At 42.1% G+C, this 14,179-nt stretch overlaps 1 pseudogene across 1 annotated transcript; it reads left to right on the top strand.

Moving 5' to 3' along the window:
- Window positions 1–4,917: 4,917 nt before the first annotated feature.
- Window positions 4,918–13,466, top strand: LOC102858128 (annotated as a pseudogene). Its single transcript, XR_438947.1, has 3 exons — window positions 4,918–5,115; window positions 9,368–9,426; window positions 12,518–13,466. The product of XR_438947.1 is annotated as a G-rich sequence factor 1-like (transcript).
- The last annotated feature ends 713 nt before the right edge of the window (window positions 13,467–14,179 follow it).

Raw genomic sequence — 14,179 nt, 5'->3', positions numbered from 1 at the left:
TGGTCGCATAGTACATAACATAGTGCACTGCTTAGTGTGCTGATGAGACAAGGTTGGTGGTTTTAATCTACCCAGCTGCTCTACAGAAGAAAAATGGGCAGTCTCTTGTCAAGATTTACCCCAAGAGAAAGCAATAATAATAGAACACTGTGAGTGGACAGAAGGGCAGGAAATGGTTAAGTGTTGTAAGGCGGGGAGTTGCTAACTGCAGCTGAGTGAGTAAAAGGCCTGACAGAATAGTTTTAGAATGTTGTTGTTGTTGTTCTTATGTGCTGTCCAGTCGCTTGCAACTCATAGCAACTCTATGTACAAGAGCCCTAAATGCTGCTCTATCCTGTGCCAACCTCGCCATCTTTGACTCACTCACTCTCACCACTCCAATAACAGAATCAATCCATTTCATTGAGGGTCTTCCTCTCTTGTGTCATTCCTCCACTCTCCCAAACATGATGTCCCTCTACAAGTACCAGTCCCTCCTTGCAACATGCCCAAAGTATGTCAGCCAAAACTTTAGAATCCTTGACTCCAAGAAGCAATCCAGCTTCACCTTCTCCAGGACAAACTTGTTTGTTCTCCTAGCAGCCCATGGTATGTTCAACACTCTTCTCCAACACCACAGCTCAAAAGCACCGATTCTCTACCATCCCTATTCACTGTCCAACTCTCTGATGTATAGCACGTAACTGTGAAGACTATAGCCCCAATCAGGTGCACCCGACAGCGTAAATCTTTAGTACTCAGAGTTTTAGAATTAAAAAAAACAACAAAGAGAATGAATGAGATAATTTCAAAAGAAAAGACTACCTTTCACCTTGGTTTTGTGCTAAGCTGCAGCACAATTTTAGTAATTATATTTGACGCTAGGTATTAGCAAGGATTTCCAAATCTCTGTCTCTTTTGAATTCAGTTGCCATGCTGACTCCCATCACCATTTCTTCCTGAAAATCTAAATCACAGATCGAGTTTGAACTGTGATGATAGCCCTACTGCAAAGGCAGATATGAAGGTACCTATAGAATTAAGCTGAGCAGGATTCAGGCCATGGTCATTTCAATTACTTGCTATGCATCTGAGAGCCTTTCAGTTGTGCTGTTGGAGAAGAAAGCAGACTATCCCATGGACTGCCATAAGAACAAACAGACCTATATCTCAGAAAAGATGCAACCAGAGTGCTCTTTGGATGCAAAGATGTTGAGTCGGCGTTTCACATACTTAGGGCATGTTGCTAGGAAATGCTATTCCTTTGAGAGTGATATCATGCTTGGAAAGGTGGAGGTTCAACAGAAGAGACGATCTCCAGTGAGGTGGATTGGTGCACAATGACTGCAGCAATGGGCTCAAGTGTATTAGAGATGATGAGGATGGCAAAGGATAGGACAGGTTCAGGTCTGTTGTTTACTATGAGTCAGCTCGACTCGATGGTACTCAACAAAACATCAATAACAAATTCTAATTATCTTATGCCAAAATACAAATTAACCCATTGCCTCATACTGAGTTATACTGACCCTATTAAGAAAGAAAGAATAGAAATTTCCCAAGTGGTTTACAAGGATATAAATCATTTTGAAAGCAGAATTTTTTTTAATTTTTTTTTTAATTTCTTGAAGGGTGACTGGTTACTTTGAACCACCAAGCTTTTGGTTAGCATTAGACTAATGTAATCACTGCATCATTGGGGCTCCTTTAGACCTAGTGGTAAGAAGCTGCACTGCAATCCCAAAGGCACAGAGTGCAAATCCATCAGATGCTCTTCAGGAGAAGGATGGGCAATTTCCTTCCATGTGATTAACTGCCTTTGAAAATAGCTGGAGAGTCAGCTATGGGCTGGTTCTGACTCAATACACAACAATCACATCACAGTTATTAGGGAAGCACTGGTAGTGTGCTGCTAGCCCAAACCTGCACACATCGAGCAACTGGAATCCACCCAGGGAGTAAAAGATGAGCATTCTCCTCCCGTTGTGATTTACAGCCTCAGAAACCTAAAGAATCACTCTGAGTGAGCAGTGAGTTTGAGGTGTTTCTGCTTTTCAGTCATAATCATTATTGCTAGTTCTATGGCATCATTTAGAAAAGTTAGGGCTGTTATAAGCCAGAATCAACTCAATGTCAATGGGCTTGGGTTTGGGGGATTTTGTTGTTTTTGTTGATTTCTATCTAACCTCCCCTCTCCACCCCCCTGCCCATGATCATTTTTCCTCCTTCACCAGGATGAACCTCTTAAGATCTTACATGGATCAAGCACAACTCATTTTAGAAAACAATCTTGGGCAACCCTCTCTTTATACAATTTGAATTGTGGTGTTGGAGAAGAGCACTGGATATTCCATGAACTGTCAAAAGAACAAACAGGTATGTTTTGGAAATAGTGTAGCCAGAGTGTTCTTTGGAAACAAAGATGGCAAAGGGACATCATGCATGGAAAGCTGGAGGGTCAGTGAAGGAAAGACCCACAATAAGATGGATTGATAGGGACTTCAGTAACCAGCTCTAGTGTGATGATGAGGATGGCACAAGATAAAACAGGATTCACTCAGGTCAGTTGTTGTAGGGTCTCTGTGTGTTTAATGCAACTGGATGGCACCTAACAACAACATGGTGGAATAAATAATACGAAAAGCAGGAGCCTCAGAAACACAATAATTCACTTTTAGTCCCGGTTCTGCTATTTACTGAGATGCATGACCTTGGGCAAGTTGCTCGCTGCAGCTTTCTCCCAGAAGTAGCTTTACTTAGGATGCTGGTTTTCCTCTAAGGGTAGCTCTCCTTCTCATTTCCCCTTTGGGTACTGAAAGGAGAACAGGGTCATTCCTTGCTTGAAAGTAGTTACTCTCAGTTTTATTGTTCGGATTTTTTTTTTTTTTTTTTTTTAAATTTTTTTTTTTTTTTTTTTTTTTACTAGGACAGATGAGGTAAAGTAGAGCTGCCTGCTTTTTCTCCCTGTTGTTGATTAGGATAGAGATGACAAAATTCTGGGGAATAATTTTTGAATTCTCTTGAAGCTCACACAATTCTGCTATCAATTTCATTTTGGACATCCAGTATGCCCTCTCTGGGTTTGAAAATTCACATTATCTTGTGAGCTTTTTAACCCTCTTCTTCCATAAGTGTATGGTCCTAGAAAGTTTTTGCTCAGTACTAACCCAAAGGTTGGTGGTTTGAAACCACCAGGGGTTCAATGGAGGAAGATGTGGCAGTCTGCATCTGTAAAAATGTACAGCTTTAGAAACCCTATGAAGCAAATGTCCAGCTTTGGAAATCCTACTTTGTCCTACTATGATTGAGACAGGACTGAGGGCAACGGGCTTGGCTTTTTGGTTTAGGGCCAAAGAAGTCTATGAAACAGGACAGAAAGAGCCTCTATAATTGAGGAAACAGAAAAGAGGGTAATTTTCTCCAGTTTTGATTGATATGTGTCATCTTTAGAATGTGTCATCTTAGAACTTTGGCTAAGGATTTAGTTTTGGAGTCCTTTACATATAGGCGTTCATGTGTATGTAATATATATAATGTTGCTTGGAAGCAAGAGTGGCATACGCGTCCCAAACAGCATACCTCTGGAAACTCTATGAACTTGGATAAACGTCTTTAGTTGTAGAGGGGCTTCAGGCCTTTCTTTTTTTGTTCATTGGGTTGCTATGAGTCGTGCTCAACTCGAAGGCAATCAACATTATATGTTACAGCTTCCATCATGTGGACTAGTAATAAACTTTATGCCCATATGCAGATTTTTAAGATGTGTGGTTCAAAAATTAGTTTTAACGGCAAGGCCAGGTACTCATAGTAACCGGAAAACTTCTGATAACATCATTATAAGCCCAGATTGTTTATGATGCTTTAAGCAGGACTTGGTTTTTGAGGTTTATGCCTTATTCAACAATAATACAAGCTTACCCACATAGCTATAACGTAGCCCTGTAAACCGTTTACATACAACAGAACAGGTGAATAATTTGACTGTCCGCACCCTCAAGGTCTCAGCTGGCACACGCCTGCACGATTATGGATTTATTTCTAAGCTCTGTGTTTGTAACACGTGCATTTTAAAACTGGTAACCCAACTCTAGTTTCTTAAATCACAGTTTGAGCGCTTCGATACCGGAGGACTGGAGGAGTGGGAAACAATGTCATCAGCCTAGAGATCTTCAAGGAGCTCTAGGATTGGAAAGAGAGAAGCATTCTTAGGTTGCCTAGCGATAAATCTGAAGATGATATCATTCTCCCGGAGGCCAACCTCCTCCTCCCCACCCGTCTTTCCTTCCTCCCTCTTCCCTGCCCCCTCCCACGCCCGGGTTCAAAGTACAGCCGCCCAGGGTGAGGGAGCCCGAGCCGGACGCCCTGCAGTCACGTGCAGCCGCACATGCCCGAGAGCACGCTGCGCAGCACGTGAGAGAGGGCGGGGCGAAGGGAGAGGCTGGGGGTGGACGGGGGAGGGGGGGGTGACTCCTCGCTGCCCGCTGCGCGTGCGCGGTGCTTCTCGACCGCAGGTCCCGGGGAGCCGGTAGGCGGCTGTCTGCAGGGCGAGGACAGCCAGCCGGCCGCGGGTGGGGCGGCGGCGGGGAGGGCGAGGAGGACGTCCTCTCCCAACAGCTGCGCCACTCCCTTCCCCGCTGCGTTTTGGCGGGCGGGTCCTGTGTAGTCATCCCTCCCGAATTAAATTAGCTGGCTCTTATGACTCTGGATTCCCCGAACCCTTCTGACATTGCAGTTTCCGAATGAGCTCCTGGGCGCGGGTTAGAGGAAGGCTATTGGCCGCCTCCGGAGGGCTTCTGGGTCGGGAGCCCTGAGAAATGACAGGCCGGGCCAGGCCAGGCAGAGTATGGCACATGGTGCCACATCCATAGGTGCTGGGCCGCGGGCTGGACCCCAGCATGGCCCTGGCCAGGACTTGGGGGAAATTCCCCGGGGGTGGAGATGGGGAACTGGAGGTGTTGCACTAGCGGCTGCAGTACGCTTTGCATTCTTTATCATTTTCTCACGGTGTTTGGCAAAAACGAGAAAATTGAGCTATTAAGTGTGATAAAGTATATTGAGATTTATAATTTGAGGTGCAAAATTAAAGGAGTAGTTGTAATCAATGACATGAATCAGTCAGAAAAGTGCTACCAGGAGGTGAGGGATGATGGGTTTTTCCAAAAATAAGTCAATATTTTACAAATCTTTTCTCGCGAAAAATGATCCTCATTCATCCACCTCATTTAAGTCATCACATTACTATTTGGTTTTGCAACACGACTGCTAAGATGTAGTTTTAAATGGCTTAAATTTTTTAAATGAATTTGTCTGGAGCCATTTTCAAAAGTTCATAGTGTCCTTCAGGTAACCGAGTGTCCCCAGGGGTGCTTCTAAAGTACGGAAACACAACCACCCCCTGCAAACAGGGTTTGGGTCACCTGATGGAAAGTGATCTCTAGCACTGCTGGTGATATTTGGACAAGTCAGGTGCCAGTATTTGCTAAGACATCATGGAGTGGTTGTAAATTCTCCAGTCTAAAGGGCACAGCAAGTGCCATCCTGGAGACAAACTGCTATAAACTAACAGACATTCACAAAGCCCAAGGCAAATTCATGATTCCTTGTTTGCCCTTTAATAACAGGTCCTGTAGGTGGAGTCCTACATGTGTCCTCTCCAGTAGCACAGCCTTCCCTACACCCTGCCCAAATGGTAAGCCTTTTTGGTGAGACAGTTGTTAATAAAAGCTGAAAATGCATAGATTTCAAACATTTACTCTTTGAGTTCTTCTCTAGGTCAAGTGCTGGGGGATGGTCTATACTCACATAGACCAATTCCTCACCTCCACTGATGCTCACAACTTGTAACAAAGCCTCACAGAGCCCTAGACGTTTGCTAGCTAATTTTTATGAGGATTAATGTTCTTGTCTTTTGCACTGGCTTTTTTCTGTTGGCTTTTGTGAAGAAGCTTGGGTGAAAAGGGCTGTGTTTCCAGTCTGGTCAGTTTCTCCTACCTGCCTTCTTCCCTCACCCTCTGGAGACACCTCTGCTCCCTGCTGGTCTTTCAACAAGACAGGCTAGTTGCTGCCTCAATATTTGCTTTTATTCTCTGCTTTGCCTACAGTACTCAACCCCTACTTTCTGAATAGCTTTCTTTTTTCTGTTTAAATGTCTCTTTAACAGGCCTTGCCGGGATAGCCCAAAAGCAGTGTACAAAATATCCATCCTCACATTGTTTTTTACTTTTACCTTTTTCCCCCCTCCCCTATAGCAGTATCAGCTCTTATACATTGTGTGTGTGCAGGCACACATGGACACACTCCTCATACATTTGTACACACACACACAGCCTGTTTATTGCTTATATACTTCACAAGTATGAACACAAAGGTCAGTTGTTGTTAAGTGCTGTCGAGTTGCTTGCGACTCATAGTGACCCTATGTACAACAGCTCTAAAACCTGCTCTATCCTGTGCCAATTGCACTGCCTCTGACACACCCATCCCGATTACCTGAGTCACTGAGTCAATCCACCTCATAGAGGGTCTTCCCCTTCTGCGCCTGCCCTCCACCCTCCCAAGCATGATGTCCCTCTCCAAGGACCTCTCCCTCCTTACAACATGTCCAAAGTATGTCAGACGAAGCCTCAGAATCCTTGCCTCCAAGGAGCAGCCTGGTTTAACCCTCTCCAGGATGAATCTATTTGTTTTGGCAGTCCAGGGTAGTACATTCAATACTCTTCTCCAGCACCTCAGCTCAAAGGCATCAATTCTCCTTCTAGCCTCCTTAGTCATTGTCCAACTCTCTGATGCATAACAAGTGATTGCAAAGACCATAGCCTGTATCAGACACATCTTAGTCTCCAAAGTGAAACCATTGCTCTTCAGTACCCTGGAGAGGTCCCTAACAGCAGACTTTCCCATCACAATACATGTTTTGATTTCCTAGCTACTGGTGCCAAGCGTGTTGACCATGGAGCCAAGCTGACTGAAGTTGTTAACAATCTCAATCTCTTCACCATCCATCCTGATGCTGCCAGTTGGTCCAGTGGTGAGAATCTTTATCTTCTTGACATTGAGCTTCAATCCATACTGAAGGCTGCAGTCCTTGACCCTCTGCAGCAAGCACTACAGGTCCTCCTCAGTTTCGGCAAGCAGGATTGTGTCATCTGCATAACAAAGATTGTTAGTAGATCTTCCACCAATCCTGACGCCACACTTATAGAGCCCAGCCTCCCGCATAATCTGTTCTGCATACAAGTTGAAAAGGTATGGAGATAGGACACATCCCTGGCGTACACCTTTTCCAATTTTGAACCATGCAGTGTTTCCTTGCTCTGTTCTGACGACTGCCTCTTGGTCCAAGTATAGGTTTCTCATCAGCACGATCAAGTGTTCTGGGATTCCCATTCTTCTCAGAGTCAACCACAGTTTGTTATGATCCACACAGTCAAACGCCTTTGCATAATCAATGAAACACAGATAGGCATTCTTCTGGTATTCCCTGCTTTCAACTAAGAGGAAAACAAGATGTATTGACACAGTGACTTTAGCAATGGGTTCAAGCACATCCAAGATGGTGAGGACGGCACAGGGTAAGGCAGGCTTGAGATTCATTGTTCATAGGGTCGCTAGGAGTCTAAGTTGACTCAGTGGCATCTAACAGCGACAATATTTTTCTAAATAAAAAGTCTAAAAATCCATTCCTGGAAAAGTGATTCCATCTCTTAGTGACCCATAGAACAGAATAGAACCACTACATGGCATTTCTAAGGATAGCGGTTTTACAGAAGCAGATTACTTCATCTTCAAAGTAGCTGGTAGGCTCAAACTATCAAACATTTATTTACCAGTAAACCACGTAAACTACTGTGCCAGCAGAACTCTTTTTTGCCTAGAATGGTAGCTTATACTTAATAATTTCTTACCTTTTATAAAATATGTGCTGATCTTCAAGAAATAGTTCTTGAGTGAATATCTCTAACAACCCCTTCAGCTTGATTGCTTTCAATGACAAGAGCTCACATTTTCTCAAACATTTCATGTCACAGCATTTTTTTTCGGCTTCTGCTGAGCACCATGTGACTTGAAAAAATAAACTACATAGAAAATCAACAAGTGGAAAGGAATCAGTGGCAGTTAACATGTCGTATTTGCAAGTGGGTAAAGATTCAAAGTGATTTGGAATTTAATTGAATTTTATTACCCTCATAAAATTATAAAGTATGTATACACTGAGAGTTTCCCCTCACAATAGAAAATAATATCAAAATTACCTTTGTGCAGATGCCTTTGAATGACTATGGTAGAAAACTGTCCATTTAATTGAAGTACCTTATCTGAAATTAAAATGAAAGGAGATTCTGATCATTTCTCATACCCCTAATCTGAACAAGATTATTAGCCCTGTAGCAGAAGAAGTAAATTTTTAAGTTGGTTGTATCTCAACTTTCAAATGACTGCCAAGCCCTGTGTGGAATTGTGTGGGACCCTCTAAATTTGACCCGTAAGGAATCATGTGATACATGCGACTAAGGCTTGAAGATTCCAGATGCTTCAGCTCTTGTAACTGCTATGGTAACCTTTGTCCTTAGACAAGGAAATCCTAAGTTATCTATTCATCAGTATATCCAAACACTTAGCATAATGCCTGGCACTCAGTGAACACGCAATAAATGGCTGTTGAAATCCAAACCTTCCTCTCCATTTCCACAATCACTGTCCTAGTTTACACCTCTGTCGTTCTGGACTATTGCAGGAACCTATGTCATGGCTTTTGTTCATTCCACCTCTCCCCATACATCACCCACACAGCACTATGAACTTTCTAAGCACAGTGTATCCAAGAATACTCAGAGACTTCCTATTATGTGAAGAATACATGAAGATCTGAACCTTCCCTTCCAATTTCATCTGCAGTTTCATGCTCTCTTTTTTTTCCTTCTTGCCCTCAACCAGAATTAGTGCCTCCTACCCTCCTAGCTGCACTAAACTACATAACTTTCTCTACATACTTTACACTAACAAATGCTTCTCTTTGAGTGGAATGACTTCCTACATTTGTAGGCCTCCCACTCATCCTCAAAACAGTTTACGTTACACATTATCATAAAACTACTACAACCATTGTAGTTCAAATGTCACTTCATCTACTCCACTGTTTTGTTCTTTAGCTTTTTGTTAATGTCCTCATGCCATTGTTTAGAATCTTTTCCTACAAACACTTATGAACAAGAAAAAAATGCATGTTTTTATTAATTTCATTAAGTCTGACTTCAGCTTCTCAAAGCCTAGCGGGGAAGACAAAACACTGCAGTCATGTGCGTACTCTCCCTTTAGGGTTTTACAGTGATAGGGGAAGTGACACTAACAGGGTAAAAGCACTCTCACTCCATGTTGTCCTTTGTCCTAGATAATTGTCAATGTCCAGGCTTGCTGCTTGGCATCCCTGCCATCTTCACTGTTTTCAGGGTAAAAGTCTCAATGCTGAGTGCTCCAGGACATAGGACATCTTGAACATGTTCCCCTCTGGGGCCATTCTAGTCCCTAGGAACTCCAGACCTATACATCTTCTGCTTTATCACTTCTGCCTCTCCTTCCCCCTAACAAAAATCTCCAATTTTAGAGAGGACCAAATGGAGTCCCTCAGTAGTCCTCATAGTTAACATGTTTAGCTGAAAATTGGACGTTTCAGTCTATGCACAGGTATTTTAGAACAAATCCAGGTGATCTGCTACTGAAAATTGATCCAGTGACAACTGTAGAACATAGTTCTACTGTATCATGCATGAGGTTCCCATGAATTAAGATTGACTCAATATTGATTTAAGAAACAAGAAACAAAGACAATTTACCTAAAAGAGTGGCATTGACCAAATGTAAGACCAGACAGAATGAAATGTGGAATGTTGGAGGCATGTTGAACTGGAGGCCAGGCCCCCTGTTCAAAGGAGCGACTGTTACTCAGCTCCTCGTAATTGCGGCTACATGAGAATATGTGTTGCTGACACTCCAGAGGATTTCCAGAGGCAGTAAATTGCATGGGAGGGAATTGCACATCTTTCTTTCTCAGAGAAGCTGTTGGATTCGAACCTCATGACTTTGGGTTAACAATGCTACTCCGTAACCCAGAGCTCCATGTTACCAGATCACCTGATGTTTCCAGAAGAAGCCAGATTCTAGATTTTCTTTTTGTGATGTTTTCTGATTTTAAGTTTTGGCAACAGTTTTGAAAACTTCAGAACACTGTGCATTATAAATGAACCAATGTACCATGGACTGCCAAGAAAACAAACAGATTCATCCTGGAGAGGGCTAAACCAGGCTACTCCTTGGAGGCAAGGATTCTGGGGCTTCGTCTGACATACTTTGGACATGTGTAAGGAGGGACAGATCCTTGGAGAGGGACATCATGCTTGAGAGGGTGGAGGGACAGCGCAGGAGAGGAAGACCCTCTATGAGGTGGATTGATTCAGTGACTGGGGTAATTGGGATGGGTGTGTCAGAGGCAGTGCGATTGACACAGGATAGAGCAGAATTTAGGGCTGTTGTACATAGGGTCACTGTGAGTCGCAAAAGACTCGAGGGCACATAACAACAACAACAACCTGGAAGAGGCTCCTTTAAGAGTTCTGTTTTAAAAGAGATAAACAGAGACCAGGCAGAAGTTAAGCTTCAAGCATTTAATCCAAAACTCCCCTGAGGTAAATACCTCAAAGCCATTCTTGGAAATGGGTGGAGGGGAAAATGCAATGAGAACAAACACAGACTACTATCTTACTAAATTATCCTGTCACATTTAGACTCATCATATTGCATTGTAATAATAGTGGTTGACTCCTGCACCTGGGTGGCTGAACATTGCAGCCACACAGGTTGGCACCATCTCCAACCTCCGTTTGGTCCTGGCTGCTGTCTGTCAGACTGTTTACTTGTTCTTAGCTCCCTCTCAGATTTCCTTGACTGCAGTCAAGTGCTCTACCCCCTGAAGCTGCTTCTACTGATCCTCCCACACCTCTCTCCTTACACCTCAGACTTCTGCTTGTCTCTAGACTCCTCAGTCAGCAAAACTCCCAACTCTTCCAAGAGAATTTAGCCCTTACTCAACAGAAAGGAGCTCTGGTCACATAGTCCATAGAGAGTTGCATCGCTAACCTTTGGGTCTCAGGTTTTCAGTGGTTCAAATCCACCAGCGGCTCTTTGGGAGAAAGATGGGCAGTCTCCTTTCTTTATAATTTCCAGCTTCTGAAACCCAATGGTGGGCCACTATGAGTCAGAATGGACTTGGCCAGTAGTGAGTATCAGATATAATTCTCCTGACTCTTAACTCTTCCTACTTTTACCATCTATCTCCCTTCCCATAGAGGAAAGGGGCTATTTTCCTGTTTCCTATCCAAGCTGATCCTTCCTTTTATGCCTTTGATGGCACAAATAGTTAAGTGCTTGAAAAGCTGAAGGTTCAACTTCACCTAGATGTGCACTGGAAGAAAGGCCTGGTGATCTCACCTAAAACCTCAGTTACTAGAAACCCACCCTATGGAGCACCCTGTGACATAGGGGGTGACGGGAGTCAGAATCAATTAGACAGAAGTGGCTTGGATTTTTAGCTTATCATATTTAAACTATCTGTTAAAATACCACTCTTACTTTAATGAACTCTAGTGGCTTATTCCATAGAGAGTTTCATTGTTAACTTAAAGGCTGCCAGTTTCAATTCAGCAGCAGTTGTGCAGGGCAAAAAGATGGGCCATCTCCTGTGCAATGAACTGTCTCTGTAAACCTGTTAGAGAATCCGCTCTGACTTGGTTCAGATTCAAGTGCAATGAGTGAATGATTCCTTTAAGAGGGTGAGGCTAGACCTCTGTTAAGGATCTGTGTTCATAGGGTACTATGAGTCATAGTTGACTGGATGGCATATAACAACAGTATATCCTAACAATCAAGTGCCCTGCCTGGGACAAAGAGGATGTCCACTAAATATTTATTTAGTAAATGCCTTTAAGAAAAGAGTCTAAGGGTTGTACCACACTCCTGAAAATGTTTTCTAAAGACCCAAGTAAACTGTTAGAACTTGATGCTGCATAGGTTATTGACTTAAAGAGCAGTCTCCCCTAAATTCAAGCGTGGGCTAAATTTGGATTAGATAATCCCTGAGGGAATGCAGCTGGCGGGCCAGGGAGTTTCTCCTGGGTCAGGCTGGTGCCATCCAGCTGTGAGTTTGCTGTATTAATACTTTCTGTCTCCCTTCTCTGATTACTGCTGGTGAAGCTGTGGAAGGGACAAGGGGAAGCCTCCAGGGCCATGGTGTCACTTTACTCTGCCTCTGTCTGTCCGACTCATAGAAGAATGTCACTTGGGAAAAGATACATTAATCCTCTTATATTTCAAGTAATTTTTCTCCATCTTAAATTTTTAAAATATATATATATATATATATATCTCATACACTTCCACATACCGCTGACCCATGTACATGCGGTGCTTCTCTAAGGCTTTCTGCACATCTTCCTCTGACTCCATTTCAATTAAGGCATCACCCCTTCGTTTCCCATCTCTATTTAAGAGGAAAATCTTCACCTGTGGTAAATGATGGCGTGGTTCGTTTGCAAGGACTTCCTTACAGTTGCAATGAAAAAGACATTGTAGACTTCTTTGCAGGACTGAATATAGTAGACATTACTTTTGTTATGGACTACAGAGGACTGAGAAAAACAGGGGAAGCCTATGTGCAGTTTGAAGAACCAGAAATGGCCAACCAAGCCCTGTTGAAGCATAGGGAAGAAATTGGTAATGATACATAGAGATATTTCCGAGCAGAAGGAATGAAGTTCGAACCCATGTTGGTTCGCATAAGGGAAAGAAAATTGCGTCTTCTCCTCCTGCCAAGTATATAACTGAGCCAGAAATGGTATTTGAAGAACATGAAGTAAATGAAGATGTGCGACCCCTCACAGCATTTGAAAATGAGAAGGAAATAGAGTTGCCCAAGGAAATGTCAGAAAAGCTTCCAGAGGCTGTTGATTTTGGAGCTACACCTTCACTACATTTTGTTCACATGAGAGGATTGCCTTTCCAAGCTAATGCCCAAGACATTATAAATTTTTTTGCTCCACTGAAGCCTGTTAGAATCACCATGGAATACAGCTCCAGTGGGAAGGCCACTGGAGAAGCTGACGTGCACTTTGACACTCACGAGGATGCTGTTGCAGCTGTGCTCAAGGATCGCTCCCACGTTCAACATAGGTATATTGAACTGTTCCTGAATTCATGTCCAAAAGGAAAATAAGACTTCCAGGGACTCCATTAAAATGATGAAGCAAGAAGCATTTCATTTGCACATCTTCCTTGGACATGGGATACAAAGTTCCAGTTTATTAGTAGCAACTGCTTGAAGAAAGGACTTTGGGTATTTGGTATATTACATCTGAGAGAAATATCATAATGGACTGTTTAGAAAAGGAAAGAAGAGATTCTGTTTGAGATTATGAAATAAACCACAAATACAATTTTTGTTTAAAAAATATATATATATATAAAGAACTTAAAAAATCTATAGAAATCATCTTATATTTATTTCTTTTCTATCCTATGCCATTGCTTTAAACAGTATCTCATATCCTATTTTATCTTACCTTATGAACCTGTTGCCTTCCATTCTTTATTTTGAATTTTATATCTTAAAAATTATTTTTTATTTCATAACTGATTTGATTTTATGTTAATATCAACTTAAATTACTTTATCCTTCTCATTTCTTTTTAAATTTTACTTTATTACTCTAATCTTGATTCAGCATATTTTACAGCCCGTAATATTTTCTATTATGCATTTTAATAATTCTCCTGGCCTAAAATTTTGCCTTATTACTCCTTTAAAGTTTTCTTGTTCTTATTTCTTAATTTTTTATTTTTGATTGGCCCTAAGTCTTCTACAGTTCTTTAGTATGACATTTTAACGCTCCTTCCTTTTCTGCATCATAACTTTTCTACCTTTACTTTATTTATGTAGCAATCTGTTTATCGATCTAGTTTTAATAGATTGTGAGAAGCACATTTGAGACAAAAAAGCCTTCTCTATTCCCCTACCCCTTTCTGACAGTCATCAGTAGAATTAATATTTTTTATTAATGTTGCTTTTTAGTATTTTTTCCATAATTTAAGTGTTGCTTTTTATATAGCATCCTCTGTAATTGTTATTTGTGTATTATGTTAATAATAGTCTCTAG

Source organism: Elephantulus edwardii, unplaced genomic scaffold, assembly GCF_000299155.1.
Source record: "Elephantulus edwardii isolate Elephantulus edwardi_28Jun2011 unplaced genomic scaffold, EleEdw1.0 scaffold00157, whole genome shotgun sequence".
Lineage (NCBI taxonomy): Eukaryota > Metazoa > Chordata > Mammalia > Macroscelidea > Macroscelididae > Elephantulus > Elephantulus edwardii.
Note: the sequence above shows the minus strand (reverse complement) of the source record. Positions and strands in the feature narration are given on the sequence as shown.